This window comes from Jatropha curcas, unplaced genomic scaffold, assembly GCF_041381405.1.
Source record: "Jatropha curcas cultivar XTBG-Jc1 unplaced genomic scaffold, XTBG_Jcur_1.0 HiC_scaffold_1141_pilon, whole genome shotgun sequence".
NCBI lineage: Eukaryota > Viridiplantae > Streptophyta > Magnoliopsida > Malpighiales > Euphorbiaceae > Jatropha > Jatropha curcas.
Genome location: NW_028322611.1, coordinates 597,395 through 611,853, shown reverse-complemented (window position 1 = coordinate 611,853; position 14,459 = coordinate 597,395). Strand labels below are relative to the sequence as shown.

The window sequence follows — 14,459 nt, the reverse complement described above, 5'->3', positions numbered from 1 at the left end:
CTTGTCTTTTATAAGAGAACAAAACACTTAAATATACTAAATGTGTTTTGTAAGAGGGCATCATTTAACTAGTTACGGTTTCATCTTAGGACCAGATTGCTGACTTGTTCGCCAAAACTATGAATAAAATGACATACTGACTTGGTTTTCAAATAGTCGTTGTTATAATTACCAATACTAACTTTATGGGGGGTGGGAGAGGATGTTAGTGGAGAAATCATTATAGGCAAATAATATGATAAAAAAGACATTATTATAGGAGTACTTCATTTACACGCAGATGGAGAATATCCTTATTATAGGCATACAATATATGTAGTGGAAAAATCATTGTAACACATATTATAGGTTTTAACACAAACATTTTAGAAATAAAGTATGACATAAATTATGACTCAATCTTAGGGGTGTGATTCTAGGAATTATGAGACTAAAGGAAATGTAGGAGAATACTTTAGCGAGAAGGTGTTTCTTAGAATATTAAAGAGTTGATATTATATTTCTCTTAATAATTAGTTATACATCAAATCTTTTGATAGTTTTCTTTAACTATTAATATATCTGCATTATTATCCATATCTTATGTTATGGAAACAAATATATTTAATCAAATATAAAAAAATCATGTTATACATATATGTTACAAATTAGCTTGAGACATCCTCGTCATCCACATACAATCATCCTATAAGATAATGTACTAGGGTCTTCAATGCAACTTTTACATTAATTACCTACCTTGGGATTGAGAATTCCTGTAATCTTTGGCTTAACATTTGTTAATACTGATTTTATAGGACCTTCCTTGCCACTATATGTTAGGTCAATATTACAGAGTTCAACATTTTCACATGGGATGCCACTACTGCAACAAAGTTCAAGAGCAACGGGAGTTGCAGAAGTTCCCTTTATATTTTTGAAACCGACATTGCTGATTTTAACTTTTGATGGAGCCTAACAAGATAAGGAAAAAGAGAATAAAACAGTGATCACTTATAAGAACCAATTTATGATAACATAACTAGAAGACTTACTCTTGCTAAAAATTACCTTTTCGTTGCATTGATTCCACGGACAATACAATTGGTCTATTAGGATAGGGTTGCTGATTTTCATTGTGATGTCCTCAAAATATATTTCTGAGGCAGAGTAGCAGCATACTTTGCTGGCCAGGATTTAATTCTCACACCATTATTTGTATTTGAGAGGGTACTTTTTTTAACATAAATTCCATTCACGGGTTCTTCATTTTCATACTTTCCTAAGCTTCCTATACTGATGCCATGACCTGGCCCACATGCTACACCTGTGATTCTTACTTCTTCAGATCCATCCCCAATGGAGATACAATCATCACCAGTGCCAATTCTTGTATTGATAATATTTATCCCTTGAGAGCGCCCAATATGAATTCCATCTGTGTTGGCACTGTCTTCTGGAGCTGATATTATAACTTGTTCGAAAGTTAAGTTTTTGCATCCCAAAACATTAATGTGAAAATGTTTACTGTCGAGGGAGGTTATACATTGGACTTTGCTATTGGTAACGAAATCAAACCTTATATTCTGATAAATTTTTAAAGTAATAGGAATCCGAAAAAGGAAACAAAAAAGTTTGTCAGTACTAATTTCACAATTATCTACTAATAAGGAAATGAAAATGCTTACCACAGGCAGCATCTTGCAGTTTGCATCTCTTGACAATTATTCATCCCCCATGCCATTTTTCCTTGTCCGTCAAAAGTTCCACCACCATTTAGAGTGAGACAATCAACATATTTAAATCTAACCCAAGAATCCCCAGAGTGAGCGCGGGGTTTGTTGGGGCCTTTACGGTTCCTTCAATTTGCAATGTCATTGAACCTTTACAAGGACCTACTAGATCTACTTCAAGTAAAGAATATGTACCCTTTGGTATAATAACTTTGGCTGCACCTGGTGTTGAACAAGCATCAGCCCAAGCTTTCCTCAGTGGCTAAGAAAAAAATAAAAAAACGCATACAAAAGTTAGTTTTAAAATATTTATAAATGAAATGAATAAGGATATATACGTGCTCATACTTGAGAAATATCTGATTTTTCATCACACTTGGCACCATATTTTGTCACATCAAAGTCGTGTGCTACAATAGGAGATGCAAACAATAGCATTAGATGAATCACTAGGACATTTATTAAGTGATTCATTTTCTTTTCCTATGATGCTTCTCCTATTGCCTTTAGCTAATGTTGTTGGGAATTTTATACAATAATTTTTTTGCTTTTTGATTCTTTATAGCTTCTGCATTCAACTAATTTTATCAAAAAGTTACAAACCTGCGATATTTTCGAGCAAATTCATCCTATTAGTAGCTTTCTGCAGTTGGTAATTTGAAGTTACCACATGTTTTAAGCCAAAAATGCAATTACATTAAGTTATAACCACTAGAAATCTTTTGTTTTCTAAATTAAGATTCCATCTTAGGTGACACAACAAGATTTTATCATTATTACTTTTTTTTTAATTCATCCAAATGCCCCAATGGGCCGGAACCCTCTCCTTAATTCATTAAATTAGTAAAACTCTTATGGTCAAAACAACTGAACTTAAGATCTCTCACTCCCCTAAAACAAGTCAGACAACACCTAATTGGAAGTAAATTATTAGCATATTAGCATACACATTAGGATTTATTCACTTAAAGGTAAACATTGAGATAGAGACACGAGAAAAAATAAATTTCAATTTGGCTTTATAATTATTCTGAATAACTCAAATTAAATTAATATGGCTTAAAAATTAATGAAGTAGAGGGAAGTTACAACACCTTCAAACGTCCACAAACTTTGAAATTTCTCTTACAATGGATTTTTAATATTTATTGAAATAATTAAAGTGGATCTTGATTTATACACAGCAAAAAGAGTTTTGCTATGCTTCAACACTCCTCCTTGATTCTTTGCTTGTTACCATTCTTTATAAATAAAAAATTCACAATTAATATTGTCGAAGTGGGAGAATGTTAGAAATTTTAATGAGGGCTACTATTAATTGTGGACTTTTTTAGTTTGCAAAAATGAACTGAATAAATACAGTTTAAGAATGTGTGTGAAGCCCAATTTTGTGTTTATGTGATCAAATGTGTAATGGATTTATGCACCTCTAGTGGGCTAGTACAGTAAGGCAGTTAGAAATGTAGGCCTAGTCCTATAAGGACTTATGATGGGAAGGTCAATAGGATTCTATATAAACTGCTAGGTCCCCTCTCCTTTCTTAACCTTAATATTGACTAGTCCCATTGAAAGCCGCCTTGTGAACAAGAAAACGGAGAGGAAGATCTAGTCCCTCTTTTATAAATTATAATTTCCTGTTTGAGTGTGCGATTGCAGTTAATCGCTGATGAGCAATCGTGAACTTTACTTTAAATTACAAATTAGGTACGCAAATTGCTCCACTTAATAATTAATAGTTGGTGTTCTAAATTCATGTACTAGATTCATTAATTTTCTTACATTGTTTTCTAATTTTAATGGTATTCTAAAAGAAAATAAAGAAATGTGTAGCTACGGACAATCATATGTGTTTTAAGTAAGTATAACCAGTCTAATAAGAAAAGAATTATAGTGTCTTATGTTGTGAAATAATTAAAGTACTTTTTGTATTAATATACATAGATAAGTGTGATATGTTCACTATCTTGAAAGTATGAATACAGAAAGATTTGAAAAGCTTGATGTGGTAAATATAAGAAAAATGTGTTTTCTTGTATTTTCTCAAAGTAAGATAGTATGGCCTATTCAAGTAAATGATTTTGCAAATAGTTTTTAATTTGTTCTAAAGAGTAGAATTTCAATCCTAAAAGATGATATCGATGTGCAATTAGTATTTAATAATTAAATAAATTTAAGAAAAGTAATTTTGTGGAATACGATTGCTTGTAATCAAAACGGTTTTCTACCAAGTGATCCGAAATGATTGAAATTATTTAAATGTAAATATAAGTAATTAAATGATATTGGGATTTGGAATGTCATTTTTTATAATGCTAATGTTACGTGTACGTGTAGATGTAATATTTCAATTTTTATTATATGTGATTGATATATTCATTTGGATAATTGGTTTCTTCCTAACATTTTATTTATCTTAGGAATTAAATCATTAATTGAAGTAGTTGTTAATGTTTCTAGTAATAATTAACGAGATAAGAGGAAATAAATAAATTGGTTGATTTGAAAATGTTTTCTAAGTGTTCAATTAAGTATATATATGCATGTCTGCAAAAGATACTTTTAGTAACCTAAAGTTTTGTGATTAATATGTTTAAGAATACTAAAATAAAGGAAACTTAAGTTTTAATGCATTTCAAATGGAGGTCAATAAGTAGGAAATTCATTTGTTTCTTATTGGCTTTAAAAAGAGAAACTTGAAGATTTAAGATGGTTCTAAAGTGTAATTGATGTAGAAACAATTTTAATTGAATTTAAAGGAAACATCCTATTTATACCTAATAAAAGATAAGCATCATGAGAATGATTTTAAAGATATCAATATTTAATCAAGTTCAAGTTAAGTTAAAGGAGATTTTTCTTGATCCTTAAGACATAATAGAAATAGGACTATTATTTGTGGCAAATTCTTTTATTATATTCCCTTCAAGTACAAAGCTAATTTGTTATTTTCCACGTCTCAAACCCAAAGTGCATATATATAAGAGTCATAAGAAAGGTATCCCAAAGTTTTAAAAGAAACTTTAAATGGTAGAAGTAATTTATATAAGGTTATTTTTTTTCTTTTAAATTAAATATCATTTGATATTACTTCACACTTAAAGTTATTCTTCATTTTAAATAAAAAATATGGATTTGCACTAAAGGTAAAATTGGAAGAAAATCTCCATTTAAAGCTTAAGAAAGATTCTATATGGAACTATTTTAAGGAGTAGATTTAATATTCTTACTTGATCTCGAATAGATGTAGTAAACAATTAGTTCCATTTTATTAAATTAATTTAAATATCAAATAAGTACATAATTTACATTAGAATTTTAAGAAACCGATTATTCTTATTTAGAATTTTTGAGCGCCACTAGGCATCATTACTTATCACATTGTTTTATCAAGCGCAGGCAGAGAAAAGTAGCAGTGTTGCTAGTAGATTGCCAACGATATGTATTGAGACTAGAGTTACACTCATTTTGGGTAGATATTTCTATATTCTGGAATTAGATTGTTAAGTGATTAGTTACTATAACATGTACATATAAATGATAAGTGATATGTGAGAGTATATGAAAAATTTAGTGTGCATGTGTGCTCAATTAATTTATATGTGTATGTTACGTGTACTAATGCTTGCTTAGAGATATATCTATTAATAAGTGGCTCACAAGCTTACAAATTCTCAGTAGTATGGCCTTTGGCACCAAATGTGGCATTCCTGATCTTATTTTTATTGAACAGATAAGGAGTATTAAAGAATATATGATCTTCTTTAGTTTATTGATTGGTTGAGTATTTACTACTTTCTCTTATAATTAAATCCTTTGATTCATTGAATGAAGGATGATCATGCTCAACTTTTAATGAAATATTAATTGAGGTATTGATTGAGATGAAGATTAGTTCGTGTTTAATTAATTGAGATTAAGGGGCAAATGTGATCGACTAGACATCTTAATGGAGAAAAATTTACTTCGTTTTAGATTGAATTGTAAGTTCAGAATATAACCTTTTCAATTTAGGATTAAATTTATATAATGATTGAATGTCCTGTATTAGCTTTGCTTAAACCAATCATGGACTAAGAAATAAAGTATTGAAAAACACCAAAGTGGTTTTTTTTATTTTTTTATCTCTTCTGGGCCTTTTGTTTGTGAACCGTTTGAGTTTTCAAATTCACTTTTCTCATAAACAACAAAATTGAGCATTTAAGATTATTTTTAATTTCAGTTTGCTAATTAATTAGTTTAAAATTTTATAATTATAACTCTGTTGAGAGACGACTTTGGTCCACTCACTCGGTGTTACAGTTACCTCATATGCTTTCTAATGTCATCCAAGTTAAGTTATATTGTGACTTTTGTGGGACGAACAAGAATGACAATCATAAAAAAAATAGCACCTACATATAACCATACAAAATGAAGATTAGTAATAAATTAGCCTTTCTCTTAATGCTTTATCTTTCATGCATAATTCTTTTGCATTCAAACCATAGATTCCAATTAAGTTAAACTTTCTAGGTTTTCGATAGTGCCACTACAACAATACTCTTTGAGATTATTGAGAAGTGCCCAACCCGCGATGAATCCTTAATCCTTTGAGAATTAAACAGTATGCAACACTGTTTGACCCATACAAACTCATTATTTTACATATGGTTAGAGGTATCGCTGCTCTATTATGACAGTATCATATTAAACCAAGCCACCCTGACCCTATTCATATAATGACATTAGACCTATGGTCTTTAGGTTATATGTACCTTAACAATCTAAACCTATATGAACGTAATGAAAATGAATTTTCACATGCATCCTTCATGCATACCATTGTCCATGCATGCACCCTATATACCATGAATTTAAGGAACCCTCCTATTATGAGTGTACCCTACCTATACATAAGCCCTAGTTTCTTAGGGATGTCCTTACTTTAAACCCTAGTTTTGTGGGTACTCATGCTTATACTATAAGTTTGACCCTTATGTCTCTACCCTGTTTTGAATAGAACCTTGTCGGGAGAAACTAAAAATGACCCGCTAAATGCCCTACGTGAGCAATTTGTTGCTGCCGTTAAGAATCAAGAGGAAACCTTTAGGAAACCCTTACTTAAACTCTTAACAATTAGAGGAGAGCTATACTAGATGAATTGGCTAATATTGTCACCCGAGATATGAAGAGCCAGCTCATAATACAACAATTCAGTACGCTTTAGCCCATTCTTCTTCACCCCTATCTGCCTTAGCTCGACCTACCATTTATGTTAACCGATTCTCATCATATCGTTAAAACTCAAGTGATACCTATTTAATCTGATTGCTTTCTTTAAAAGGGAGTCACCATTTTTTTTACTTTAAGAGAAAAATCTAAGGAAAATACTAATTTGACTCTAGAAATTGGTCCAAAATGGATAAAATGCACTAATCAAAAGTCTAGAAGGATTCAAGGACTAGGTTTTCAGTTTTAAAACTATCAATCAATTAGTCTAAAGTTTAATGTTTTTGTGAAATGGAAAATGTTTTAAGATTAACAGAAGCATGGCAATTATAGTGAAGCAGTAAAGAAAGAAATTTAAAGAAAGCGATAAGGAAGGGAGTAAAAGAATAAATCAATGAAAGGGAGTGTCATTTCTAGTCTCATTTTGAGGATTCTAGGATGGCCACGCACCTCTCACTAAGGAAAATAAAGCAAGTGAAGAAATCTACAAAAAAAGCAATGATTAAATGGATTAATGATGGGAAAGTCAGCTCTAGCCCCATAGGGGGATTATATAGGGTGACCATACATTTCCCCAAACCGAAGCAAAGAAAATAATCATAAAAAGCAATAGAGGAAGCACAAATATAGCACAAAGAAGAGCATAAAGAAATCTAAGAAGGGAGTATTGACTCTATCCCCTTATGGGTATCTAGGCCAACCACACGTCTCTAATTTGTTTATAATAAAGCACACAAAGAAAGTGAAGAAGAAACAAAATAGGGGAAAAGGGGGGGAAGGGTTTTGTGGACTTTGGTTTGTAACCGAGTTTAGTAGTCGTATCTGCCTACTTATCTTATTTAATAGCAAACATAACCAAGCAGTTCTTTCGATTGTGAAATGGGGGTTGCTTGAATGTGAAAAAGTGTGTTTTTTTCAGTTTTTGGCTTTAGTCTTCAATTGGAAATCAATCATGCCATTTTCGCTTCACTCACCAATTTTGAGGAAACGATGGCTTTAGTCATTGATTTGATTGGAAAAGAGGCTTTGATCGCCAATCCGACTTAAAAGGCAACTTTAATTGGTGAACTAGAGTAGGAGGATGAATGGTCCAACTCTCATATCTAATGTGGGTTTAGAGTGCGATTGAGACCTAATCGCCTTAAACAGGTGGTCAACAGGTTGTCACTGGCGGTTATCCGGCACGAATCTGTTGTCACTGCTAGCTGAGCGTCCAACTTGGTCTCTAGTTCGACTGGTTTGATTTGAGTAGTTTGACGTATAATTTAACTCAGATTTTGGCCCATAATATATAGTTGGAACTTTAGATGTCTAGTTTCAAATGCTATAAATATTATGACAAAATTCCATTTTTCTTTAATTTTATAATCAAAAGAGTGAGGAAAAGCCACCTCTGTCTACTAAGTTAAACTTCGATTTTCAACCGATTCGCTATTGTTTTGAACATGATAGTGTGAAAAAGACGTATTCACAATTATCTCTTAGCTTTTAAACTTAGTCACTAAAGCAATTGTCTTAGGGTTGCACTCTTTTTAGGAAACATCAACAATGTGGAATTGGTAAGATCTACACTCGGACTAATTACAATCGAGTTTATAAATAAAAGCAAAAAGTTGTAGAATGTATAAGTACAAACACATGCCTAATGTCTTGCCATAATTTATGTCATGTGTTATTCCTAAAAGGTATCCATTAACACCTATATTTGTCTACCATTAATTTCTACATTACACATATTATATGCTTATAATAATAGGATTTTCCACTAGACATAATTTATACCTATAATGATGATATCCTCCAGTACAAATATGATGATGTATTCTTAGAATTGAAATAACTTCTAATCTTGTTTTTTATAAGACAACAAAACACTTAAATATATTAAATGTGTTTTGTAAGAGGGCATCATTTAACTAGTTACTGTTTCATCTTAGGACCAGATTGCTGACTTGTTCGCCAAAACTATGAATAAAATGACATATTGACTTGGTTTTCAAATAGTCATTGTTATAATTACTAATACTAACTTTATGGGGGGTGGGAGAGGATGTTAGTGGAGAAATCATTATTAGCAAATAATATGATAAAAAATACATTATTATAGGACTACTTCATTTACTCACAGATGGAGAATATCCTTATTATAGGCATACAATATATGTAGTGGAAAAATCATTGCAGACACATATTATAGGTTTTAACACAGACATTTTAGAAATAAAGTATGACATAAATTATGACTCAATCTTAGGGGTGTGATTCTATAAATTATGAGACTAAAGGAAATTTTGGATAATACTTTAGCGAAAAGGTGTTTCGTAGAATATTAAAGAGTTGATATTATATTTCTCTTAATAATTAGTTATACATAAAATCTTTTGATAGTTTTCTTTAACTATTAATATATTTGCATTATTATCCATATCTTATGTCATTGAAACAAATATATTTAATCAATTATATAAAAAAATCATGTTATACATATATGTTACAAATTAGCTTGAGACATCCTTGTCATCCACATACAATCATCCTATAAGATAATGTACTAGGGTCTTCAATGCAACTTTTACATTAATTACCTACCTTTGGATTGAGAATTCCTGTGATCTTTGGCTTAACATTTGTCAATACTAATTTTGCAGGACCTTCCTTGCCACTATATGTTAGGTCAATATTACAGAGTTCAACATTTTCACATGGGATGCCACTACTGCAACAAAGTTCAATAGCAACTGGAGTTGCAGAAGTTCCCTTTATATTTTTGAAACCGACATTGCTGATTTAACTTTTGATGGAGCCTAACAAGATAAGGAAAAAGAGAATAAAATAGCGATCATTTATAAGAACCAATTTATGATAACATAACTAGAAGACTTACTCTTGCTAAAAATTACCTTTTCGTTGCATTGATTCCACGGACATTACATTTGGTCTATTCATATAATGACATTAGACCCATGGTCTTTAGGTTATATGTACCTTAACAATCTAAACCTATATGAATGTAATGAAAATGAATTTTCACATGCATCCTTCATGTATACTATTTTCCATGCATGCACCCTATACCATGAATTTAAGGAACCCTCCTATTATGAGTGTGCCCTTCCTATACATAAGCCCTAGTTCCTTAGGGATGTCCTTACTTTAAACCCTAGTTTTGTGGGTACTCATGCTTATACTATAAGTTTGACCCTTGTGTCTCTACCCTGTTTCGAACAGAGCTGTATTGGGAGAAACTGAAAACGACCCGCTAAATGCTCTACACGAGCAATTTGGTGCTGCCGTTAAGAATCAAGAGGAAACCTTTAGGAAGCCCTTACTTAGACTCTTAACAATTAGAGGAGAGCTATACTAGACGAATTGGCTATATTGTCACCCGAGATGTGAGGCCCATGGAAGAGCCAGCTCATAGTACAACAATTCAGTGCGCTTTAGCCCGTTCTTCTTCACCCCTATCTGCCTTAGCCCGACCTGCCATTTATGTTAACCGATTCTCATCATATCGACCAAACTGAAGTGATACCTATTTAATCTGATTGCTTTCTTTAAAAGCGAGTCGCCATTTTTTTTTTATTTTAAGGGGAAAATCTAAGGAAAATCCTAATTTGACTCTAGAAATTGGTCCAAAATGGATAATATGCACTGATCACCAAAATCCAGAAGGATTCAGGGACTAGGTTTTCAGTTTTAAAACTATCAATCAATTAGTCTAAAGTTTAATGTCTTTGTGAAATGGAAAATGTTTTTAAGATTAACAAAAGCATGGCAATTATAGGGAAGCAATAAAGAAATCAATTTAAAGAAAGCGATAAGGAAGGGAGTAAAAGAATAAATCAATGAAAGGGAGTGTCATTTCTAGTCTCATTTTGAGGATACTAGGATGGCCACGCACCTCTCACCAAGGCAAATATAGCAAGTGAAGAAATCTGTAAAAAAAGCAAAGATTAAATGGATTAATGATGGGAAAGTCACCTCTAGCCCCATAAGGGGATTGTAGGGTGACCACACATTTCTCTAAACTGAAGCAAAGAAAACAATCATAAAAAGCAATAGATGAAGCACAAATATAACACACAGAAGAGCATAAGGAAATCTAAGAAGGGAGTATTGACTCTAGCCCCTTATGGGTATCTAGGATAATCACACGTCTCTAATTTGTTTACTGTAGGGCACACAAAGAAAATCAAGAAGAAAGAAAATAGGGGAAAAGGGGGCGAAAGGGTTTTGTGGACTTTGGTTTGTAACCGAGTCTAGTAGTCGTGTCTGCGTGTTTGTCTTATTGAATAGGAAACATAACCAAGCAGTTCTTTCCATTGTGAAATGGGGCTTGCTTGAATGTGAAAAAGTGTGTTTTTGTCAATTTTTGGCTTTAGTCATCAATTGGAAAGCCATCATGCCATTTTCGATTCACTCGCCAAGTTTTGAGAAAAGGATGGCTTTAGTCATCGATTTGATGTAAAAGAGGCTTTGATCACTAATCCAACTTAAAAAGTAGCTTTAATCGATGAACTAGACTAGGAGGATGAATGGTCCAATTCTTATGTCTAATATGGGTTTAGAGTGCGATTGAGGCCTGATCGCCTTAAACAGGTGGTCAACCGGTTGTCACTGGCGGTCGTCTGGCATGAATCCATTGTCGCTGCTAGCTGAGCATCCAACTTGGTCTCTAGTTCGACTGGTTTAGTTCGGTCTTTTGATTTGAGTAGTTTGAGGAATAATTTAACTCAGATTTTGGCCCATAACAGTTGGAACTCTAGATGTCTAGTTTCAAATGGTATAAATATTGTGCCATAATTCCATTTTTCTTTACTTTAATGATCAAAAGAGTGAAGAAAAGCCACCTCTGTCTACTAAGTTAACTTTAATTTTCGACCGATTCACTATCATTTTGAACATGATAGTGCGAAAAAGACGTGTTCACAGTTATCTCTTAGCTTTTAAACTTAGTCACTAAAGCAATCGTCTTAAGGTTGTGCTCTTTTTAGGAAACATCAACAATGTGGAATTGGTAAGATCTACGCTCGAACTAATTACAATCGAGTTCATAAATAAAGGCAAAAAGTTGTAGAATGTACAAGTACAAACACATGCCTAATGTCTTGCCATAATTTATGTCATGTGTTATTCCTAAAAGGTATCCATTAAAACATATATTTGTCTACCATTAATTTCTACATTACACATATTATATGCTTATAAGAACGGTATTTTCCATAGACATAATTCGTACCTATAATAATGATATCCTCCAATACAAATATGATGATTTATTCTCAAAATTCAAATAGCTTCTAATCTTGTCTTTCATAAGAGAACAAAACACTTAAATATATTAAATATGTTTTGTAAGAGGGCACCATTTAATTAGTTACGGTTTCATCTTAGGACCAAATTGTTGACTTGTTTGCCAAAACTATGAATAAAATACATATTGACTTGGTTTTCAAATAGTCGTTGTTATAATTACCAATACTAACTTTATGGGGGGTGGGAGAGGATGTTAGTGGAGAAATCATTATAAGCAAATAATATGATAAAAAAGACATTATTATAGGACTACTTCATTTACACTCAGATGGAGAATATCCTTATTATAGGCATATAATATATGTAGTGGAAAAATCATTGTAGACATATTATAGGTTTTAACACAAACATTTTAGAAATAAAGCATGACATAAATTATGACTCAATCTTAGGGGTGTGATTGTACAAATTATGAGACTGAATGAAATTTAGGATAATACTTTAGCGAGAAGGTGTTTCTTAAAATATTAAAGAGTTGATATTATTCTCATGTTATGGAAACAAATATATTTAATCAAATATATAAAAAAAATCATGTTATACGTATATGTTATAAATTAGCTTGAGACATCCTCGTCATCCATATACAATCATCCTATAAGATAATGTACTAGGGTCTTTAATGCAACTTTTACATTAATTACCTACCTTTGGATTGAGAATTCCTGTAATCTTTGGCTTAACATTTGTCAATACTAATTTTGCAGGACCTTCCTTGCCACTATATGTTAGGTCAATATTACAGAGTTCAACATTTTCACATGGGATGCCACTACTGCAATAAAGTTCAACAGCAACTGGAGTTGTAGAAGTTCCCTTTATATTTTTGAAACCGACATTGCTGATTTTAACTTTTGTGCTCACAAGATAAGGAAAACGAGAATAATTCACGGGTTCTTCATTTTCATACTTTCCTAAGCTTCCTATACTGATACCATGACATGGTCCACATGCTACACCTGGACCTGGTCCACATGCTACACCTGTGATTCTTACTTCTTCAGATCCATCCCCAATGGAGATACAATCATCACTAGTGCCAATTCTTGTATTAATAATATTTATCCCTTGAGAGCGCCCAATATGAATTCCATCTGTGTTGGCACTATCTTCTAGAGCTGATATTGTAACTTGTTCAAAAGTTAAGTTTTTGCATCCCAAAATGTTAATGTGAAAATGTTTACAGTCGAGGGAGGTTATATGTTGGACTTTGCTATTGGTAATGAAATCAAACCTTATATTCTGATAAATTTTTAAAGTAATAGGAATACGAAAAAGAAAATAAAAAAGTTTGTCAGTACTAATTTCACAATTATCTATTAATAAGGAAATGAAAACGCTTACCACAGGCAACATCTTGCAGTTTGAATCTTTATGACAATTATTCATCCCCATGCCATTTTTCCTTGTCCGTCAAAAGTTCCACCACCATTTAGTGTGAGATAATCAATTTATCTAAATCTAACCCAAGAATCCCCAGAATGAGCACGGGGGTTTGTTGGGGCCTTTATGGTTCCTTCAATTTGCAATGTCATTGAACCTTTACAAGGACCTACTAGATCTACTTTAAGTAAAGAATGTGTACCCTTTCGGATAATTACTTTGGTTGCACCTGGTATTGAACAAGCATCAGCCCAAGCTTTCCTCAGTGGCTAAGAAAAAATAAAAAACGTATACAAAAGTTAGTTTCAAAATATTTATTAATGAAATGAATAAGGATATATATGTGCTCATACTTGAGAAATATTTGATTTTTCATCACACTTGGTACCATATTTTGTCACATCAATGTCGTATGCTACAATAAGAGAAGCAAACAATAGCATTAGATGAATCACTAGGACATTTATTAAGTGATTCATGTCAAGAATTAATCTCAAATAATTCCACAATAATAACCTAGATCGTGCAAACCACTAGATTCAACAAAATAGATTGAATAAGAAAAGGTTGCGTACCTGACATCGTTGTTCGTCGATCTTGATGTATAGAATTAGGTTTGCAGCCTTCCAGAGAATTGAAGAATCGATTTAGCGGAAGCAATACGAAAGGAACGTAAAACTGAATCGTATTCAACTCCTCTGGGGACCACGACCTTTATATACCTGTAGGGTTAGTACAATTCCTATTTCGGTCCTTTAACGAAATAGGAATTATATAATGGTCTCTACACTTAATATCTATAATTAGTTAATACCTCAATAGTCAATTATTCACAATCAA

At 32.2% G+C, this 14,459-nt stretch overlaps 2 pseudogenes across 1 annotated transcript; both read right to left on the bottom strand.

The window, feature by feature from the left end:
• Nucleotides 1-614: 614 nt before the first annotated feature.
• Nucleotides 615-2,186, bottom strand: LOC105645133 (exopolygalacturonase-like; annotated as a pseudogene). Its single transcript, XR_005177331.2, has 4 exons — nucleotides 2,061-2,186; nucleotides 1,668-1,974; nucleotides 1,051-1,565; nucleotides 615-954 (listed from the first exon to the last, which is right to left on the bottom strand). The product of XR_005177331.2 is annotated as an exopolygalacturonase-like (transcript).
• Nucleotides 2,187-10,301: 8,115 nt separating this feature from the next.
• On the bottom strand, nucleotides 10,302-14,098 carry LOC149491598 (exopolygalacturonase-like; annotated as a pseudogene).
• Nucleotides 14,099-14,459: the final 361 nt, after the last annotated feature.